The sequence below is a fragment of the Acomys russatus genome, chromosome 9, assembly GCF_903995435.1.
Source record: "Acomys russatus chromosome 9, mAcoRus1.1, whole genome shotgun sequence".
Classification (NCBI taxonomy): domain Eukaryota; kingdom Metazoa; phylum Chordata; class Mammalia; order Rodentia; family Muridae; genus Acomys; species Acomys russatus.
This window is the reverse complement of record NC_067145.1, coordinates 40767661-40791043: the sequence shown is the minus strand read 5'-3', so window position 1 is coordinate 40791043 and position 23383 is coordinate 40767661. Positions and strand designations below refer to the sequence as shown.

General features: G+C 45.0%; 1 protein-coding gene across 1 annotated transcript in view; it reads left to right on the top strand.

The window, feature by feature from the left end:
• Positions 1 to 23383, top strand: part of Epc1 (enhancer of polycomb homolog 1) — an 82297-nt gene that overhangs the window by 3099 nt on the left and 55815 nt on the right. The gene's annotated exons all lie outside the window — the stretch shown is intronic.

The following is a 23383-nucleotide window of genomic DNA, read 5'->3' as shown; positions in this document are numbered from 1 at the left end:
AGATTCTAAACAATATACCTCAGAAAAATGAACTTTGAATCCTCAATAATAGGAATAGAGTGGAAATTATATTCAGACTTAATGTTCTGAACCAATATCGCTTCCCAATTCATTACTGTGTTGTCATTGGTATTTGTAAGTATTGAAGACATTTCAGATTACCCAGACCCACCAGGTAATAGGTAATGCTATGATGAGGCAACAAAGGGAAAAAGCATTTAGAGGCACAGAGGTGAGCTGCAGTGCTGACCACACTCAGGCGCCCTTAACTTGGGATGACCTTTTTTAAAGGGAAGAATATTTGCTCTCTGAATGCCACTTCCACGCAGATCTGAAGTTGCATGTTTTAAATGCTGCACTCTTTTCCATCTTGCACATATTTCCACTTCTCTGTTATTTCCTGGACACGCTGCAGAGATTCTGAAAAGGTAATCTATATCCCTGCCAAGGAAAGAAAAATAATACACAAAGTGGATGTATTGTGTTCTAACTTAATTTACATCTTTCCACAATGACCCTCAAATGAAGACTCCAAACATAAAGTAAGGCAGAGATAAGATTTCAGTATCGTCAGCTGTGGTGACGCATGCCTTTAATCCCGGCACTCTGGAGGCAGAGGCAGGGGGATCTCTGTGAGTTCAAGGCCAGGCTAGTTTACAAATCAAGTCCAGGCCAACCAAGGCTACACAGCTAAGGCTCCAAACCCTGTCTGGAAAACAAAAACAAAAACAAAAGATTGTATTCTTGAAGAGATAAACACATGTTTTATGCTTGCTGTGTGCAACCCTGATTTTACCAGGGGTTTTGATTGCTTGAGATTTCCTTCTCTCCATCTGTAGGACACGATGCTGGGTCACAGTAGTGAGAAAGAAGGAAAAGCCTTCTCTTATGTACCTGAAAGTCCAGCGTGGCTTCACGTTCTGATAACGTTTTAAATCTGAGGCCTTAGGTGTGGGGTACTCCCATTTGGAGCCACTGACCATGTATATTTTCTGCAGGAGGAAAACTATTTAAATTTTGACCTGTTTATGTGGATCTGACAAGGGTCCTTTCATCAAAGAACCATATTTTGGGCACCAAATACTTACAGCCAGGTTGGAACCAGGCTGGGGAGGGGGTTGTTGGCCTCCATGTTTTAGCTATAGCACACAGATATATAACTGTATAACCAGATATATAGCTATAAAAGTAGGTAGCCACCTGATTCATGTTCCTATTGCAAAGCAAGAAGTTCAACATTGGCTTATATGTGTGAAAAAGCACTTGAGAGGGCACTCTGGCAGGATGAGTGTACGATGGGTCTCTGAGCTCCATTTGTTTGGCTGCTTATTTGTATCGATGAGTAGAATTCAACCCAGAGGACTGCATGTTTACTTTTTAAAAACTGTTAAGCGGTGGCATAATGACACAAAACTCAGGACTCCAAGGCCAGCCTTGGGCTACAGAAGATTCTCTCTCAAAAAGGAAAGAAAAAAAGAAAAAAATGATTTTTTTTTTTTTTTTTTTTTTTTGGTTATTGTTTTGTTTTGTTTTTTGAGACAATGTTTCTCTGTAGCCTTGGCTGTCCTGGACTCACTTTGTAGACCAGGCTGGCCCCGAACTCACAGAGATCCGCCTGCCTCTGCCTCTGCCTCCTGGAGTGTTGGGATTCCAGGTGTGTACCACTGTGTCGGGCTGAAATAAAGATTTTTTTTTTTTTTATAATGTATCCTGCACATTTTACTCACATAGCCCTGACTTAAACAACACCCTGTTCATTATCAACCGTTACAGTAATACAGACAAATAAAAGGGAGCAACCAAAGACTATATTTGAAACAATTTAAAAATTTTGAGTCAGGGTCCCTCCTTGGGCCCCGGGATTACACCAGTTATGCTAGGCTGGCTGGCAAGAAAGCCCCACCCATTGCTGAGACTACAGGCACGTGGTGCCATGCCTGCTTTTCATGCAGCCCTCACGCTTACCCTCTCTCAGCTACCTCGTCTCCTCCGCTTAATATGTATCCTTATTTTAAAATCTTCTGTGGCAATTTCCAGGGATATATAACAGAAAATTTAAAGGCAAAACAAATATTTTATGAAGTTAATACATTAGACATCTGGCTAATGTTTATCTGCTAAGCAAGTGTAGAGCAGGAAAGACAAATTGAAGAAGAGACGATTAAGGAGTTGCTTTAGATGCTTTTGGGTTTGTTTTTGTTTGCTTGCTTGCTTGGTTTTGGTTTTTCGAAACAGAGTTTCTCTGTGTAGCCTTGGCTGTCCTGGACTCGCTTTGTAGACCAGGCTGGCCTTGAACTCACAGCGATCTGCCTGCCTCTGCCTCCCGAGTGCTGGGAGTGAAGGCGTGCCCCGGCTGCTTTAGATGTTTTAAGATTATTAAAAATTATTTTGTTATAGAACCAGTTAGCTTATACTAGCTGGGCATGTCAATCATCTAATTTAGTTTTGTGCTAACATAGAACTCTGCTGATAATGACGACAGAGCTCGGAGTATTTATGACTTAACTAGGTGATTGGGAGGAAAGCTCTGGATTTGACTTATTAGCTCATCAGTTTCATGAACCTTCTTCAGGGGTTTTCTCCTTTGACATAATACCAGGATGGCTGCTGAGGTGCACACATCAGAGTCCAAGAGCATAGTCTTCAAAATGAGGAGACTGGGTTTTACAAAGGGAGATGTCCTTTTCCAGAAACATGGAGGCCCTTGGACATGCTGTCACCAGTCACTTGCAAGGAGGTCGAAATGACTCATGGAGGATTTGGCTAGAGACAAATGCCTAGAAGAGTGGGTACTCCCTGGGTGTCCAGAGTCCATTGCCGCGAGCTGGTATTTGCTCTGTAAACTGTGGTGTGCACATTCTGGAGAAATGAAGCGTTAGTATCATCTGCCCTCACTAGGGCGTGCGTTGTTCTGCAGCCAGTACTGTCTCTGAGTCTTCACACCCAGCTAGAAAGGGTAGTTGGACTCTTTCTTATGGAGGAAGCAGAAATTGGCACACCTTAGGCATGGCCCACGTTACCTAGTAAATCAAAGGTCTGAGGTCAGAGCTTTAGCCTCATCTCTTCACAACAGCACAGTAGATAATCTGTAAGTCTGCACTTGGTGAGTTGGCATGTTTCAAAAGCACAGCATAGTATAACTTCATAAGTTTCTACTGAACTTATTCATTACTTTATAACTGATAGTAATTTCATGGGAGGAGTGATTCTTATTTAGCAGTGATAGACATCTGAAAGTTTCTTTAAATTTTATTCATTTATTTATTCCTATTATTGTGTGCATGTGTTATTTCTGGCATGTGTGTATGGAGGTCAAACAACTTTTGGGAGTCGGTTCTCTCTTTCCACCGGGTTTTTGGAATCAGATTCAGTCTTCAGGCTTGTGGCACAAGGGCTCTTACCTATGCAGAGTGACCTCCCCAGCCCTGTCTGAAGTTGGCTATGTTGAATGTATTTACAGTGCCCTCATACACCATCATTGAGCGCATGTGATAAGGCTTTCAGAAGCTGATTTTTGCAATTTTTTTTTTCCAAGACATAGTTTCTCTGTATAGCCCTGACTGTTCTGGACTCTCTTTGTAGATCAGGCTGACCTCAAACTCACAGAGATCCACCTGCCTCTGCCTCTCTAAGTGCTAGGTGTGTGCCACCACATCCAGTGATTTTTAGAAATTTTAAACTTACAAAATTGAATTACATTCAAAAAAAGCAAAGAAGCCTTGTTGAAGTAGGGAAAAATCACTACTCATAAAAATCAAATCCAGACAAAATAATGACTTCTATTTTACAACATACAAGGCAAGGTTTAGGTTCTAAAGGTGCTTGACAAACAAGCTTAATGACCTGAGTTCAAGCCCCAGAACCCACATGGTGGAAGAAGAAAACCAACTCCTGAAATCTATTCTCTGACTCCTGCTTGCGCTGGTGCACACACACATATACCCAGCACACACACACACAAACACACACACACCACCACCACCATCATCATCATCTTAACAACATAATAAAAATAAAAGAAAAAAAAACAATAAAATGGCTTAGTCATTTTCAACTTCAGGTTATAAGGAAGCTTTTTCTTGGGGTCATTTTCAGGAGGATTTACTTTAGGTCAGTGGGTGTCAGGTTTTGATACCAGAATCACCTGGCTGGCTTACTAGATAGAACACATTGCTGGCCTGCACCCCTTGAATTCTGGCTTCAGGAAGTCTGGGGGTCCCAAATGGCCTGAATGCTCTCCTTTGGGGTGTACCCTTGTACATATCAGGCTGTATGCCAAGATACTCAAAAGATGGATCACAAATTGTCATTTAGTAAGTGGAAGATACAATGGATGGCTACCTGAGTAGACAGGGTGGCCTTACTGACGCAGTTGACAAGGACTTGGCGGGTGGGGGTAACTCCACAGTTGAAATTTGATGGCTAGTCACAGGCTGTGTTGCAGCTGTTTGAAGATGTAGCAATGCGGAACTATCCTGGTATCCAGGTCTAGATTGCTACTAAGCTGTAGAAATTCATTCTTGCTCTCTCAACCCTTGTTAAATTAAACAATATGAAATTTTTAGAATTTCAAAAAAAAAAAAAAAGCAGCCCACAATTTACAAGTCGTCTATAAATCAGGTAAGCACAGTTTGGTTTGATTCAGCAGGAAGTTGTGGTGGGAAGGCCCCCTCTCTCTGTGCCGAGGCTGCTCTCATCTTGTACCCCGCCAACCCAACCATGAAGAACAGCATTCATTGGTAGGACTCGGTTTCCCAGTGCCTGAGAAAGAGAAGCAGTCATTGCCAGTGACCTATATTTAGCCCTGAACCTCAGGCTGTCACCACAGATCACTAGAGACGCTCGTCTTCCAAGGCAGAGGTCAGAACGAGCTGTTGGAAAGCACTGAATTATGCCAAGGGTTGGAGAAGACTTCCCCAGAGTTTAACCACCTCACCTCTTACACTACAGGGTTTAGGGACATTCAGTTTTGAAGACCTTTGCCTTTTTTTTTTTTTTTTTTTTTTTCTTTCACCTACCTGAATGGGAGGAGGGAGAGGCTAATTCACAGTCCTTACTTTGTTCAGAAGCCAGTGTAACCTTCAGTCTGTCCTTCCATTCAGCTGGAGTACTTGTCAGGAAAGTGGTGTGAAGAACCTCTCAGAGGTGTGAGTGGTGTGGCCCAGAGTCTAAAAGAATCTGCGGACAGTGAGATGGTTCAGCAGGTGCCACTAAGTCTCATGATCTGAGGCCAGTTCCTGGGACCTACATGACAGAAGGAGAGAACCAACTCCCCCAAATTGCCCTCTGACCTCCATGTGTAAGATATGGTGCCGACTGGTACACACACACAATAAAGAAATAAATGTAGTAAAGGGGTTTTTTTGGGGGGGGGGCGGGGTTTGGCTTGTTTGTTGGTTTTATTTTCAAAGACTGAATCATTCAGTACCCGTTTAGTAATAGACTCAGCTCATGGAAAATGCCAGAACACTCCAGAGCTGTATTCTCCAGTGAACTACTACTAGCTACATGGTACCTATGTACACTTAAATTTGAATTACTTTAAAACTTGGAAGTTCTAATTTCTCAATCTCACTTTCTGCATTTCAAGTGATCTACTTATCAGTGGCTTCTATATTGCGCAGCACAGCACAGACTAGGAAACATTTCTGATGTTCCAGAAGATTCTGTCAGGTAGCCCTGGTCCAGAACGTACCTGGATCCTCCAAACTGTAGAAGGCTCACACTCAGAACTTCTCAATGCTGCCTGTGTATGTGCATGCGTTTATCCCACCTGTGCACTGTGTGGTGCTGAGGACGGAAGCCAGGGCCTCGTGCTTGCTAAGCTACATTCCCAGCCCTCTGCATACACATGGTTCACCTAGAAACTTGCAAACAAAATGCCCAAGTCTCACCTCAGGAGATTTGGAGTTAATTGGTCTATACTGGAGCTGGGCACAGCCTTTTCCACAGCTATTGATGATCACTAACATATAGCCAGAGCTGAGGATCTGAGTTAGATCACAGTAAGTTAACAACTACTGAAGTTGGGGGGTGGGGGAGCACCTTTAATCCCAGTTCTGTGAGTTTGAAGCTAGCTTGATCTACATGGTGAGTTCCAGGACAGCCACAGAGAAACCTTGTCTCAAAACAAAAACAAAAACAAAAACAAACAAAGTAAAAACCAAACAACTGGTGAAGCAAGCCATAAAGCCAGAACTCTGGGGAAGTCTGTGTGCGGGTCAGTATTGTTAGCCTTATCTCCTTTTTCCAGAACCTGGAATCTATCTCCTAAGAGCTGAGCGTAATCTAAAATAAAGAGAGAATGGCTGCACAGTTGAGCCAGTTGTGTGAAAAGAAACAGTAAGCTGACGGCGTAAGCTACAGAGACTTTAGCTAGGAGAGACAACCATTCTGTTTCATTCTCAAGGAGAGCTTTTGAAACCGTAAGAAAGCCTTACATATTTAAGCAATGTAATATAAATATGGCAGTGTTACTTAGAAACTTAGTAGGCATTCGGCTTAAAAGTGTAGTGGGCAGCCGGGCACAGAGGCACAAGCTTGGCACACTCGGGGAGGCAGAGGCAAGCAGCTCTCTGTGAGTTCAAAGCCAGCCTAGTCTACAAAGCAAGTCCAAGACAGCCAAGGCTACACAGAGAAAACCCTGTCTGGAAGAGAGAGAGAGAGAGAGAGAAAGAAGAAGGAGGGAGGGGGGGAGGGAGAGGGGTGGGGGAGAGAGGTTGACTGGCTCCTTCTCCATTATTCTAAACCAGGCGTGGGGGTGCTCGCCTATAATCCTAGCACATGGAACATGGAAGGTGGAAACAGGAGGATCAGGTGTTGAAGGACTACTTCAGCTTCATAGTGAGTTCAAGGTGAGCTACATAAGACCCTGTTTTAAAAAGTAAAGTGCTCTCTGTACTTGCTGTGCAAGTCTTCCTGACTTGAGTGTGCTTAGCTATGCCTCATGCACAGTCCTGGGAGCTGCCTCCTTGGTGACTCCCAAGCTTGCTGGAGTTTGATAAACAGATTTTAGTTACAAGACAGCTACATTCTTGTCCAGGGCTTTCTGGGCCATGCTGAGTCTTGTGCATGTCCACTGTGTGTTTTAATTTAGAAGCTATTCCAGGAGCCCGTTTGTGTTAGATATCCACCTGCCTTTACCTATTTTGTTTGTTTTTGTTTTTCAAGACAGGGTTTCTCAGTGTAGCCCTGGCTGGCCTGGACTAGCTTTGTGGACCAGGCTGGCCTCAAACTCACAGTGATCTGCCTGCCTCTGCCTCCTGAGTGCTGGGATAAAAGGCGTATGCCACCAAGCCCAGCTTGCCTTTACCTATTCTTAAGGAAGATTAAAATCGCTCTTAAATTTTATTTTGAATACTTTAAGACATGGAGTCATTATGTAGCCCCGAGTGACCTCGAACCTCTGAACTTCCTGCCTCAGCCATGTGCCACCATGCTTGGTGTAGATTAGAACTTTATGGTCCTCATACAATTGACTCCATCGACTCCATCAACTGGCAGATGCTTAGATTGTGCACTTCTTAATCTTTAAACAATATATACACTAGTCTTTTATACCTAAGCCCCAGAGACATTTAAACATGGCAAGATGCCACATGACTTCACCCTGTATCTTGTAGAACAGTCAGCTCTTACATATGTGACACATATGTGGACTCCGGCCATCTCATGGGGCTTTGTCTGACTGTATGGACATATTTCCAGAGGTTTTCCTCTTAACAATGCAGGAAAGCTGACTTAGCCCCCTCCATTCCAGGTGAGGAGTGCAAACAACTCACTCCTCCCAGTGTTCTCTCCTGGGTCCTGTGAGCCACCATGTGGGTGCTCGGAATTGAACTCAGGACCTCGGGAAGAGCAGTCAGTGCTCTTACCCACAGAGCCATATCTCCATCCCTTCTCCTGGGTTCTAACTACACCCTTTCCACCTGGATTACATTAGGCCAGTTAGAGCATCACTCAGACCCTCAGTCTCGTGAGACAGGTGGTGTTGCTACCTCGCATTAGCACTGTGAGAACAGTGAGTTAGTTAATGCATTTGGAGCACCTGTGACCCTGGCCTGCCTGCCATCAGCACTCCTGGCATGCTCTAAACTCCCTTTCCCCATGCTTTCCATACTCAGTGTAACAAATTTTCTGAGATAATTAACTTATAAAGGCATAAGAGTTTTTCTTTGGCTCACGGGCTTAGATGTTCCAGTCTGTGGCTGGAGAGCTTCTCTGTGTTGCAGTGACCGGTGGTAAGAGTGGGAATCTTGAGATAGAACCGATCCACTCACTTCATGGCGAGTAAGCCAAACAGAATGAGGGGCCGTGGCTCACCTTTCTTCTAGGAGACTGCCTGCAGTGATCTGAGTCCTCCCGCTTGGTCCAACCTCTTAAAGGTTCCACCATCGCACCATTGCACCATCATACCACCATGAGACCAAACCTTTAATAACTATGAAACTTGAGATCCAAACTCTAGGAGATGAAACGCACTAGAAGATCCCCCTACGCCTGAGGACTTAGCTCAGTGCTAGAATACTCACTCACTTTGCGTGAGGCCCCACGTGCAAGCCCAGCCCCCACCCTCGCCCTCATTGCGTCATTCAAACACCTGGGTTTTCAGTATTAGAAGGGCTCCTAGGGTGGAGGGCTGTCTTCTCCGGGTGCTTTATTAGATGTCAGGAAGATGGCTCAGTGGGTAAGAACATTTACTCTACAAGCATGCTGCCTGAGTTGGAATCCCCACCACTCAGACAAAAAGCTGGCCATGCCTATAACCACAGCATTGGGGGCTGGAGACATGTTGACGCTGAGAGCATGCTGGCCATCCAGCCAAGCCCAAAAATGATTGTCTTGATCATTCAGAGACCCTGTCTCAAGTCAGTAAGATGGAGATGGTAGAGGAAGACACCCAACGTACTGCTTTGGCCTCTGCGTGTGCATGCTCGGGTGCTCATGTGCACACTCATGTGCAGGCAACACACACACTGTCAATGAATGAAACAGAGGTTCCAAGAATTTCTGTATTACCTCCTTTTTACCTATTAAGCAAATACTTACTGAACTTCTACCACATTAAAAAAAAAAAAAAAAACAGTGAACAAGCTGGCCATGGTGACACACACCTGTAATCCCAGCACTCTGGTGCAGAGGCAGGAAGATCGCTGTGAGTTCGAGGCCAGCCTCGTCTACAAAGCGAGTCCAGGACAGCCAAAGGCTACATAGAGAAACCTTATCTTTAAAAAACAACAACAAACAAACAAACCAAGTGAACAGAAAAATCTGCTGGGGATTAAAGAGAAAGCAGAAAGGGCAGGGTTTGGGAATGGGTCAACTTTATAGAGAAAGCAGCTTTTGACCAGACCCTTGCAAGGTGGGGGACTTTGCACCCGCAGAAGTTGACAAGAAGATAGGCATGCCTGGTGAAGAGAACACGAACACAGGTAAGGCAGAGGCAGCACAGGGCCTCGGGAAAGAGCTAGAACACGGTGGGGTTCATGCTCGGAACCTCATGCTGGGCATCTAGAACTCAGGGCCCCCAGAGCCATCCCAATGTTAGCCCACAGAATGCTAGAGTCAGAGGAGGAAACGCCTGTGAGTTAATCAGCTCTCCACTGACCATGGAAAGGAAGCGTCAGCAGCCTTGGCCTCTGCCCAGTTTTGGTGGGCGAGTAAAGAGGATGGAAGGTTGAAAGTTTTGAGTAAGGCTTCAGTAAACATGGGCACAGGGCAGCAGGGGGCAGCGTGGAGGCACCAAAAGGTTGACTTGTAGGTCATTTCTGTAACGTTTCCAGCCAACTGAGTTTACATCTCTAACAACTTATATTAATATCGTTATTCTTTTCCCAGAGTGAGTAGAAACTAACAGGCAGTAAAATGCTAGCTTAACTGTGATAGGCTGGCGGCAGGATAGCACTGCTGTATCTCAGAGGACAGAAAAGGTCCTACGCATCATTTCCTCTCAAGTGAGTAGGAACCCAGAGCTTCCCACAAATGTGGTCCAAGCAGAAAGCACACATTTATATGACTCTAAGATTTTGCCTTTTAAAATGGGCTTTATCTTCTTTTGTGTATACACGAATGTGGCTCAGGGAGTGGGTATGCACATGCGAGGGGTGGTGCTCTTAGAGGCGTCCAGTCCCCTGGGACTGGGGTTGCAGGTGCTTGTGAACTGCCTGATGTGGGTGCTGGGAATTGTCGCCAGGTCTTCTGGAAGGACAGTGTGCTCTCTTAACTGCTGAGCCATTGCTCCAGACCCAGAGTTTTCCTTTTCCAGTATTCATCCACATTGTTGAAAAGCAGTGAGGTGGCATGGCTGCTCTGGAGAGCAAAACTTCAGGGCGCTAATGGATTAAGCCAGATGTGCCGGTGCATGGCTCTAACCCCAGCGAAGGCGTGATGGTCAGAGATCCAAGGCCGCCTGCAGCTACATGAGATTCCTGTCTCAAAACGAACCATTCAGTTTTAAATTTCAATAATCCGGAAGCATAAAGATGACAAGGTATACCTTCCACATAGGGTATGAAAGAATGTAGCCTGTTTATGTGAAGAGGAAATAAACTGACCAAGGTCGAAAGCATCTTTTTCTTTAGTCTCTCTCATGATTCATAATAGAAAGGCGGTACAGGGTAGGGCTTGCTAAACACAGTAAGACCGTGAAAACTTAGTTATGATGAAACACAGTCAAGCGTTTTTGTGCGGACTTAAGTTGATCCTTTCTACATACCTTTCTACCACTTCAAACCGTTAAGCTGTCACCGTTGTTTGGTCCCTAAACTATGCCATTGCGTTAACTACTTTCTGAATCTGTTACAAGGAATTCTCCATCCTTTTTCCAGGAAGAACATCACACTGGCTGCAGATTTTTTTCCCCTTCCCCAGATGATTTTTTGGATCACTTGCGCGTCAGCCCTTGTGATGAAGTCTATGCCCTTCTCGTCATGTTAACCCTGCACCCTTCTTTCCACACTTTAACGACGTGTTTGCAAGCTGCCCCCACTTAGCACAAGGCTCCCTCAGCTAGATATACTGCAGGAGCCTTTTGTAGGGCAGGATGAGTACATAGCATGCAAGAGGCCCTGCTTTTGATCCCCAGTGCTGAAGAGAAGAATAAAATAAAAACCCTTTTGCGTACTGTCAAGCATCAGGAGTTTCTAATACATCGCCTCTCCCTGGACCCAGGAGCATCTCCCAGGGCCTGGGTCGTTTACTCTAGACTCCGACTGATCTTTGTCTACTGACACACACACTATCAGGAGATGCTGAAGGCACAGCTTCATTACAAAGCACGTATGTCAGAAGCTGTTAATTTTTTTTCTCATTATTATTGTGTAGTGGGACAGGGGTGGGGAGTCAGAGAACAACCTTGTGGATTTGGGTGTCTGCTTCACCTTTATGTGGATTCCCAGGGGAAAGCACAGGTTGACAGGCTCCCGCAGGAAACACTAGTCACTGGATACCTTACTGGCTCCTGAGCATCTTTTCTTCCTTTTTGCAGCTGGGTAGTTTCAAGACAGGGTTTTTCTATATAGCCTTGGCTGTCCTGGAACTCATTCTATAGGCCAGGCTGGTCTCTAACTCAGAGATCCACCTGCCTCTGCCTTCCAAGTGCTGGGATTAAAGGTCTGCACCAGCACCTGACCCCTGACCTTTGATTAGCTTTTTTTCCTTCTTTTTTTAATGAACTGGAGTTGGGGGTTTTATCTAAAATATTTTAATATAACTATAAGCACAAGGTTAGAAGAAAAATGTCCTTAAGGAGAAAGTAAGGTGCAGGTGAAAGCATGGGTGTGTCCTCTCAAAGAGTAGTCCTCTTTGCTTAGCTTCTGCTATATTTAAATTCGTTCATATATCGTTTTTTAATCAACTATGGGAGAATAGAGATAATCATAAAATTGAAGAAGCATCACAAAGAACCCGTCCCTCTCAGGGTTGAGGACAGGGACACCCAGGAGATTGAGGTCAGAACAGGCTGGGAGTGACTGTAGCTCAGTGGTAGAGCATTTAGTGTGACATGAACAGGCTTTAGGTTTGGTTCCCAGCAGCACAGGGGGAGGGAGGAGATCACACAGCTGGCTGGCAGCAGAGCGTTGGAGCCCACCTTGAAAATAAGATGCCCGCGAGTAACCATTGATACAAGACAGATGGGTCGTTATGGATTCAACTTCCACTTACTCATGAGTCAATTCTAGAAATGTCAAGTGGCTGGAAATGCATTTTGCTTTTTAAGGCAAGTCATTGAAACACAGCAGGAGCTGGCACTGTTATGAAATTAATGCTCTTTAAATTTTTTTCTCTCTCTGTTTTATTTGTGTGGGCATTTTCTGTGCACCACATGAATGGCCCACAGAGGCCAGAAGAGGGCATCGGGTCCCTTGATTGGTGTTTTGGATGATTTTGAACTCTCCCTCATATGAGTGCTGGGAGTGGAACTTGACCCAGTGGTCAACCAGGCCTGTGGTGAGGCATAACATCGTGGCAGATAGGGTGTGATGGAGCTAAGCTGCCTACCTCATGGCTGTCAGGAAGCAGAGGGAGAAGGAGAAAGAGAGTTCACTTTTACCACAAAGCCCTTCCTTTACAAACCCATTAATGTATGAATCATTGGTCCTTTGGAAGAGCAGCTGGTGTTCTTAACCACTGAGTCGTCTCTCTAGCCCCTCTTCTTTTATATTTACATAGAATTATTTTTTTATTCCCACTGAGAACTAAGACTTGAGGAAGACAGTTGTACAAAGTCTGCTCACGATTAATGCTTAAGAACCATGATTCGACAGGCGTGGTGGCAAATGCCTTTAATCCCAGCACTCAGGAGGCAGAGGCAGGCAGATCGCTGTGAGTTTGAGGCCAGCCTGGTCTACATAGCGAGTCCAGGACAACCAAGGCTACACAGAGAAACCCTGTCTCGGGGGCGGGGGGAGAAGCATTACTCTTCCGATAGACTGTGAACTTTAAATTGCCTCAAAATTTCAGAGCATGGACATTGAAACAATTTAAGAAAACAAAAACAAAGACTTGTGTTTGGACAGGGAAAGAGAATGGGGCAGTGCAAGCATGGTGTCCCCCAAAGCCTGGTATAGAAAAGTGTGGACGCGCATTAATGTTGCCTTGAATAAGAGGTTGCATCCAGGAACTCTTATTGGAGACACAGAATGCCTACTGTACACGAAGCCCTGCGTTCCATCCTTAGTGAGGGGGATGGAGAACCAGATGGAGGGGAAAGGAGGGAGGGTGGGAGGGAGGGAGGGAGGGAGGGAGGGAGGGGACTTAATTTGCAATATTTGTGTTTAAGGTCCAGGGTTTACAGTTTTCTTCAGGGAAAGAAGGACTGCTTAGCTGATGGCTAGTCCAGCATTTGGCAACACTGAGTCTGGTTTAGGCCCTCTTTCAAGCCCAATGATGAGCTGTGGCAAGATAATAAGTAAAATTGTTTTAAGGATTTCTTACGACAGCAAAGTGGGTGAAGGAGCCTCCCTAGCAACTAAATCTATGACTAACTGTGAGCACTGAACAGGTACCCTTCCTTCCTGGCTGCTGCGCTGACACTGAATGGACTTGTCTGTCTTCCTTATATTCGGATGGCACTTGGGAGTTTAGACTGTTCCCACTATACTGTGTCATTTGTTCTGGATAATTGCCTAAGAGGAGAGAGACCGAGGGTTCATTCTTTCCACCATACGTGTGAGGTCATCAGTCCTCTCTGTAGTGCCATTGTGTTGGTCAACTGAGGCTCATCGCAGAAGGCCTGAGAAAGTCCACAGGAAAGACTTGGCTCCCATTTTTGAGGTTGTAGTCTATGATCACTGGACTCAGTTGGTGCCAGGCCTGTACATTGAGCATCGTGAGACATGGTTGGGTCCATGTGATGGGGTTTAGCTGCTCACTCACGGTTTCTACACAGAAGCTTTTCAGGGACAGTGGTGTTGAAACCAGAACAGTAATGGTAAAGAGTGGATGTTAGCCTGGCATCTATCAGATCTTCACCCCAGGAAGCTACTGTTCTTTCTAGTTTCTGTGGGTGCTTTGAATGTAAATGATCACTTATACTTACCAGTTGTACTCTCCCTGAGGCCAACAATAGCTGGCCGTGTCAAGAAGAAGCCCTGATACCCAGGGGAGTTTTCCCCTGGGTAACTCTTGCCTCGGGAGCTTTGGGCCAGGGAGCTTGAGCAGTCACTAGATAACCTTTTGGTTGAAGGTTAGTCTTGTGGCAGTGAGGTGAAAAGAGCAAGGGGTGCTCCTGATATAAGCTTCCTTTGCCTGAATGGTGCAAATCTCCTATACGGAAAGAAATCAAAACAAACAACCATGAAAATACTATGCTTTCATACGCTACTTCTGTAAATATCATGTAAGTGTTTGGTTTGAGGATTTTGTTTTTTTACTTAAAGGAGTCAGAGCCCTTACAGACACTAGTATCTTTCATGCCAAGCGTACAGAAAGTAAATTGCAGAGCTGTGGGTGTGACCTTGTGATAGGATGTTTGCCTGGCATGTGTGAGGCCCAGGTTCAGTTCCCTGGCACAGCAAGGAGTAAAGCTTGGAAGGGAAAATAATTACAATATTCTTTAAAAACAGGCCCTGTGAACTTGGGCACTGTGGCACACATCCATAACCCCAGCATTAGGAAAGCTTAGGCAGGAGGATCACAAGTTTGAAGCCAGCCTGTGAGCTTCAGGAGGGGGAGGGAGTGCTGGCTTGGGCACTCTTTTTGCATGAAGTTTTTCATCTAATTTTTGGAGCAGCCTCCACGATGGGTTTATGAGTCTTAGCTTTTGAAATGAGAAAGAACAGTTCCAGGGGCTTAGAGTAAAGCAATTTCCAGGTTCATATTTGGAGGATTGAATAAAGCTGCACGTTTTTAACTATAGGGTCTGAAGCACCAAAAATATTGGAGGGTAGCAACCTGCTCAACTCTGGTCTCTATAGGAATTCTGCCCTCTGTTTAAACCTCTTGCTTAGCATTTATTATCAGGATAAAAACCTTATTTGGGCTCTGCAGAAGGACTCAACAGTTATGAACACCTGCTGCTCTCGCAGAGGACCCAGTTCAGTTCCCGCATCCTCTGTGGGATAGCTCAGGGCCACCTCTAACTCCAGCTGCCAGAGATCTACACATTCCTCGGGCATCCACAGGCACCTATGATCATGTACACACACCCTTAAAAATAAAAATAAAAACAAAATCTTCTTTAAAAATATCTTAACTAATGGTAATAAATATAATGCTTTATGGCTACATAGACCTTCAAGCTTCTTCAAAGCTTGTGTGTCAGGCATTTTTTTACATAATGTGGTTGGAAATTTTCTGACTCTTTGAGTTGTCCTGACTAGAATTTGCTAAAGTGTGCTGTAGGTACACTCAGATGCATCAGAGACCCACTGTGTTGAGCCTCCCATTTCTTTCTGTGGGTTGCCTCTGAGCCTATCCATCATGAACTCACAGCTTTTTAAAGGACAAGGTATAATTTGTAGTATTTCCCAGGCTTATTAGTTTATGCATTCATTTATTTCTTCAGCACCCCAGGACTTGAGCTCCCACGGGGCTACACATCCAGCCCCTGCTGTTTTTATATAACTATGGAGCTCTTAGCTCAGTATCTAGACTCATGAATCACAAACATACTTTTGGAAAATGCCAAATAATCTCTGGAAATAAATGATAGTATTTACAATCAAGTTTTTCCCCCAGTGCCCAAATGAAGCAGTTGGTTCACTTTAATTTTTATAGACACAGAAAATCATCATTATTCAAAGAACCATAGACATTCGTTCTCTTTTTTGTTTGTTTGTTTGTTTTGTTTTGTTTTTTGAGGTAGAGTTTCTCTGTATAGAGTTCATTGTCCTGAACTCCCTTTGTAGACCAGGCTGGCCTTGAACTCACAGCAGTCTGCCTCCCTCTGCCTCCCTAAATACTGGGATTAAAGGCCAGGCTTCTTTTCTGCCTTAAAACAAGACATTTTAAAAATCATTTTTATCATAAGTGTTCCATTAAGATTATATCTGTTGCCAGGCAGTAGTGGCACATGCCTTTAATCCCAGGAGGGATTAAAGGAAGGAGGCAGAGGCAGGTGGAGTTCAAGGCCAGTTTGGTCTACAGAGTGAGTGGCAGGACAGCCAGGGACAGAGAAACCATGTCTCAAAAAAAGAAAAAAAAAAGTCTTTGTGTTTCTCTGTTTATTTATTTGCTGCTATGAGGTCTCTCCATATAGTCATCACTGTCCTGAAGTTCACTGTGTAGCCTCAGACTCTCAGATCCTTCTGCTTCCACCTCCCGGTGTGCACCACCATACCTGGTCTTGTATGTGTTAGCATGAAAGGCCCCTTAAGAGGATAATACTTAAAACAACAACAACAACAACAACAACAACAAAGCTCTGGTGCATGCTACTAGACTAAACATAGGATAGTGAGGCAGGAGGTAACAGGTTTGAGGTCAGCTTGGGCTACACAGTCTGAAAAAAAAAATCAAATACTTTAAAAAAAACGATTTAGTGATAAGGGAACATCCTCAAATTGTATGCAGACACAAAGGCCATGAAACAGATAGTTGTTATCAATAAGAAAGTGGTAGTGTATCACTGTAAGGTGAGCAAAGGAAAAAGTAAAATCAGAACCTAACAAAGCAAACCCCAAAAGACTTGCAGAAAGGAAAACACCAAAATGTTAACCTTGTGAATAAATAGTCACATTACAACATCTCAGGGGGTCCGCCCAGCACTACTTGCCTTGGATTTGTACTTATGTGTCTTATGTTTGGGAAACTCAGTTCTCAGGAAATTAGATCTGGATGTGAACTCTACCCCGGGTTGTTTGGTGCAGTAGCTTCTATGTCTTTGAACCCTGAAGGAGGATGTACTAGGGAAAAAAAAAATGCATGCATGTGTGAAATGCGCCCTCTTAATTTGAGCGGTGCCATGAAGGTGAGTACTGAGAGCCTGGGGCTAGGACCTCAACCTGAGCAACAAGGTGGTGCTACTCCTTTTGGCAGTGCTACTCCTTTTGGCAGGTGAAAGAATTAGTTACTTTTCTTGTTACTGTGACAAAATAGCAGACAGAAGCCCTCAGGAGAGGAACAGTTGAAAGGGAAGGCTCCCTCTTGATGGGAAAGGCATGGCTGAGTTTATACTACTGGGAGCTTGGAAGCAGGGAGCCGCAGTGGGAGCAAGGCTACCATGGAATTCTTGATGCCTTAGGCCTTATGTCTGCCAACTAGACCCTGTGTCTGGAGGTTCTACAATTTCCCAAAGTAGGACCACCGCCGGCTGAGCCCCATGTTCGAGTACATGAGCCTATGAGGGACATATCACATTCAACCCATAACAGCAAGAAACTACAAAGGCCTAATTGGAGGGCAGGGGGAGCGTGATGGCGCCATGGCTGAGTGCCTGCCGCCCAGCCTGACAACCTGACATCGTGCCCAGGACCCACATGATGGATAGAGTACTGACTCCTACACATGGCCATGGCATTACCTCCCCTCCAACACTAGAGAGATAAATACAAGTTTAATAAAATCACTATAGGAGGGCACTTGGAAATGAAGTTCTGCTTGGCTTTGGTCCTCCAGCCGTTCCTCCAGCTCACCTGTCCGCTCACCAGCCAGTTTGCACAAAGCATCCTATAAAAAGATGAGGCCGCGCTCCCCGGCACTCTCTCCTCCCTTCGTTCTCCTGATGAGCTCAGCCTGTCTCCAAGCTTCTGCCCACTCTCCCTCTTGTAGTTTTCTCTCTGCTCTTCTCCCTCTGATGTTCCCTGGGGCTCCGTCCTCTGGGCACTGCTCCTGTCACTCTGTGGCTCACTTCTGACACCTGTAATCTTGCTGCATTGGGTTTGAGTCATCACTTTCTCTCCCCTCCTGTGGAAGGAACAGGGACCTGGATGCAGAGTGCACATAAGGATGGTGTTACTCGGACAAGCAACACTCCACTTCACTCAAGTTAGCTTATTTGCTGACAGCTAACTGTGTACTCAGGATAGAGAGAACCAGCCCCATCCTGGTGTAGAAGCAATAGCAACGTAGCGTAGCGTCACTCTGCAGTGCCCTCCTGTCTCCTGCCAGTCTGCCTGTTTGATCGTTTGCTTTGGTTATTGCTCCACTGGCAGCCTTTTTTTCCCCCTCAGATTTCACCCTTTTACCCTCCTGTGCCCTGTATGCCTTACTGACTCGCACTGCTCAAGAGCATTAGGCACATGTACGAGGCTTGTCCCCTGGAGCTGGGAGTCTGCGTCCCGCTCGACACTTCCCCCTTCCTGGACTCCAAGCCTCAGGTGTGCACCTGAGTGGGCTGGGTGTGTCAACAGGAATTAACACAATTCATCTGAGATCCACTCTGCCAGATATTTTGACCACACACAGTTTCTTACACAGACAATTTAATTCTTACTTTCAGTTTTTCAAGACAGGGTTTCTCTGTGTAGCCCTGGCTATCTTGGACTTGCTTTGTAGACCAGGCTGGTTGGGAACTCACAGCGATCTGCCTGCCTCTGCCTCCCAAGTGCTGGGATTAAAGGCATGCACCACCATGCCCAGCAATTCTTCCCTTTTTAAAAAATATGTTTTTCCAACATGGAATTTTAATCTTCTGGCCACCTTGTTGTTCATGAGTTAGACTTAACCATGACTTAGAAAAGAATTCCGCTCTCTCTGTTAAACTCAGGTCCGTCCATGCGCAGGTTTCAGTGGTTTCCGACTTGGGCTTTCCATCACTTCTCCAGCTATAAGGGGTCAACTCCCCATTAAATGCCACCGAGGGTCTCAATTGCCTGCCTACAGGGTAAGCAAAACCCCCATGACTTGTAGGAGCTGAAGGGACACATCTTATAGACGGTCAAACTCACCCACGCACCCCTAGAGGGATGGAGATTCTGAATTTTAACAAAATCTGGGTGGTGGTAAGTAGACTTTCTATAACTGTAAAATATACTTTACATGGTAAGATGTCCTGTAGGAGTTTATCTTAATGTCCACATTGGGTGGAACTGCGTCAAGAAGTCTTTAAGTTGTAAGTATAAATCACGCTGTAGGGAATTCACCATGCAGTTAGGATTTCTAGGATACTCTTATTAAATGCAATGCAAACTGTAACAGTTACATTCTAGCATTTTCCAGGTTTAAAAACCCAACAACATCATAAAGGACACCCAGTCTATATTTTAAGTGTTATATTAGAAGAATTATTTACTGTCATTTCTTCTGTGGCTTATTATGAAAATAAAATACACCAGGCATGGTGGTGTACACCTTTAATCCCAGCACTCGGGAGGCAGAGGCAGGCGGATCTCTGAGTTCAAGGCCAGGCTGGTCTATAAAGTAAGTCCTAGACAGCCAAGGGCTACACAGAGAAACCTTGTCTCAAAGAGCCAGAAACAAAAAACAAGTTAAGGAAAATGGTTTTTTAGTTTTTTCGAGACAGGGTTTTTCTGTTGTAGCCGTGGCTGTCCTGGACTTGCTTTGTAGACCAGGCTGGCCTCGAACTCACATCAATCCATGCCACCTGCCTCTGCCTCCTGAGTGCTGGGATTAAAGGCGTGCACCACCATGCCCAACAGTCCGTTCATTTTTAAAGATGCTATTTTCCAGCCAGGCAACGGTGACACGTGCCTTTAATCCCAACACTGGGAGGCAGAGGCAGGGGGATCTCAGTTTGAGGCCAGCCTGGTCTACAGAGCGAGTTCCGGTACAGCCAGGGCTATATAGAGAAACGCTGTCTCAAAAGAAAAAAAAATATTTCCTCAATTAAATACAATAGTAGCATCTCCCTTTGAGAGGTCGTACATATTGTGTTTTCTTGTTTCTCCAGCATGGACTGCTTTGCTCTAGCTCTGAATAAAATATTTGGGGGCTGGAGAGATGGCTCAGTGGTTAAGAGCACTGTCTGCTCCTCCAGAGGTCCTGAGTTCAATTCCCAGCAACCACATGGTGGGTCAACAATCTATAGTGAGATCTAATGCCCTCTTCTAGCCTGCAGGTGTACATGTAGGCAGAACACTGTATACATATTAATAAATAAATAAATCTTAAAAAAAAAAAAAAAAAAAAAAAAAATATTTGGTAAATATTTATTAAGTGCTTACAGGAATGGGGAAGCTGGACTCCTGCTAACTAAACTGGTATTATGCTATTTAATCCTGCTGTTCTCTCAAGAAATTTAACTCTTTGCATTACTCTTCATTTGCCTTCATGCCTTCTTTCTTATGAGTAAGAAAACTGTCCTAAAATTAATCCATCTGTATCATTGAGTGCAAACGTGTCTTTGCATCTCTTCCACCTTTCAAAAGACACACACAACACAACAGGACGACAATTCACCACTTGCACCCCAGCACTCAGGAGGCAGAGGCAAAAGGATTTTGAGTTCCAGGCCAGCCTAGACTACATAGCAAGACCCTCTCTCAGAACAAACAGCAAGAATGCCTGTAATCAACTCAACTCCAAAGACTTTCATCTCTTTTCTTTCATTCTTCTTTTCTTTTTGCTTTTTCAAGACAGGGTTTTTAGAACTGACACTGTAGACCAGACTGGCTTTGAACTCAAAGAGATCCTCCCACCTCTGCCTCCCCAGTGCTCAGAATAAAGGCATGCACCACCACGCCCAGCCACTTCTACACTGTTCATGCAGGAGCCTTCCGCTCTCCTCTGGCTGAATACCTGGCAGCCACTCCTCCATCTGTCTTGTTTGCGCAGTTCCTCCACAAATACCTTTCTTCTACCATTTCATTCCCCCTTGCACTCCCCCTCAGAGCCAAATCCCATGCATGCTGCCATCCTGTGATGTTTGGTCAACTTGTCTGCTGCCACACCACGAAGGTGTGTATGTGTGTTTCTGAGTGTAGGGTGAGGATGCGTGTGTGTGTGTACATGGCCGTGCGTTGTTTGCTTGCTTTTTTTTTTTTTTGGTTTTTCGAGACAAGGTCTCTTTCTATGTTAGCCTTGGCTGTCCTGGGCTCACTTTGTAGACCAGGCTGACCTCGAACTCACAGTGATCCGCCTGCCTCTGCCTCCTGAGTGCTGGGATTAAAGGTGTGTGCCACCACACCTGGCTCTTGCTTGCTTTTTTTAATCCACGCTGGTTCCAACCGTAGCCTCTTCCTCCTCCAGCCTGGAATCCCAGGTCTGCACCACACCTTGCCCTGACTGCTCTCTTCAGCACTTCCCTGTGCTGCTGCTTGCTTCAGTACTCTCATTTGTGTCTCCTACAGAGAGAGACCATTATCACCTTAGTTCAGTATGTATTTGTGATATGAACTACAGGCATTTTAAACTACAAATCTCTTCCCAAACACATTTCCGTTTGAGAAATAAATGTATTCAGCGTACAGCACTAGTATACATTTCTACACCACTGAGAAGTTCATGTACCTTTTGTTGGGGGTACTTAGGGAAACAAAAGAGAGAGGTTTAAGCAATACCTGGAAGAGAATGTTAAAGACAGTGCAGGGTTACTGGTTTTTCCTCCTAAGGAACCTTTTGGTGGGAGAACTGAGAAAAATTAGATCTGAATCTTTATTACTTTGTCCTGCCCCTCAGAATGAGGAGGTATGAAGTGAATGTGGCAGAGGAGCAACACTCCTTTGGGTCCTGAGAAACCTAGATGGGCCTGAGAGTTGGGTTCCAGGGTACAAGGATATGAATGGAGAACTTGATTTGAAATCAGGGAGTGGGGGGCTCCTTACAGAATTTATTTCTGCAGTGTCATTTCTGCTGCTGTAGGGTGTAAAAACATATATCCATAGGCTGTGATGTTACTGCTGTGTAGGGCATAGAAACATATATCCATAGGCTATAAAAAGGTTACTGGTATGTAAGGTGTAGAAACATATCCATAGGCTGTGATGTTACTGCTATGTAAGGTGTAGAAACATATATCCATAGGCTATAAAAAGGTTACTGCTATGTAAGGTGTAGAAACATACATCCATAGGCTGTGATGTTACTGCTGTGTAGGCTGTAGGAACATACACCCCGAGGCTGCTTGTCAGTCTGCTTTATGTTGCTGGGCCTGGAGCCCAGGACCTGGTGCCTGCTACCACATCCCCTACCTGGGAGCCTTTAGGCTGTCATTCCAAAGAAGATCAAAATAATCATTTCCTTGGCTCATTCATTGGCTGAAGACACCATTTGTCCCCTGGAATCTTCAGTAACCTCATACTACAAGCCAGAGGACTGCCACTGTAATAATATTCAGCCTATGTTCCCCCAACTGTTGAACCTGGCTAAATAAGGGCCATGTTCCATGGTGGATCTGGCAGTTCTTCCGGTTCCTAGGGCTCCGACATCTATCTACCCTTCCTTCCTGCCCTCCCCCTCCTTTTCTCTTCCCCTCCCATAACCTGTGTTGATCTGCATAATCTCACCTGGATATCATCTCCCAAAACTTTGTGACTACTTCAGTAGAGCCTAGCCCTAAGTTACAGGCCACTTCTGCCAGTTCCAACGAATAAGCACTGACTTTCGTCCGTAATGAACCCGGAAGCTGCAGGAAAGGCAGGTGAAAAGTCCCACCGCCTCCCGGAGACAAGCTGCCACTGCTGGAGCTTAGGGTAACCTTGAAGAGCTGCAGCCCTGTTCCGCTGCCCCCCCCCCCCGCCCCCCGCCTGAGTGTAGCGAAACGTGCTCTTGTGGGACAAGGGTTGTAATTAATGTTACATGGAAACAAACCTCAAAGATAGCTTGCCTGTGCACTCTAAACTAATTAAGAGTTCACATCAAACCCTCTATTCAAGAATAGTGAATTGTTTTTTACTATGTGGCCCTCAGGGAGGAAGGCAGACTTTATAACATGTTTTTAAAATCTTGATGAACATTTGAATTTTTGCCACTTCTAAAATCCATCCTAACAGTCCTCTCAAGTTATAAAATAATCTCACTTTAAGGAGATATCTGGGCACGTATTTTCATGTGAAATACAAACCAGATAGTAGCAGTCTTAGCAGCATCTGCATTTTAATGGATTAACTTTTAATCTCCCATTTTATAAAGTTTTCCAGAGAACAGATGGCAAGAGTGCGAACCTATGTTTCTTCTAATACAACAGAAATTCAGGAGCTAGCTGGCAATACGACTGGCTCTGGGCATTGGGAACTGTGTTTTAAATGTTTCACCAAAGACTGTTACAGTTTGCGATAATTATTCTGCTTGTTTCAATTGTACTAAAAACGGTGACAAAATGCAGGATTGAAAGAGAAAAAAAAACTACTTTGGCATTTGTAAGCAATGGGAGATTGACCGGTGGTTTGACGCCGAGCCTGGTGAGAATTACACCAAAACTTTCGTCTGACTTAGAGTTAGCCCGCGGTTTCCAAGTCCCTGGGCCTCCCGCACTGCGCTGCGCTCGCCCTGCGCGGCCGGCCCTGCGGTGACAGGTGCCCGCGCCCGGGACGCAGGCCGGAGGAGC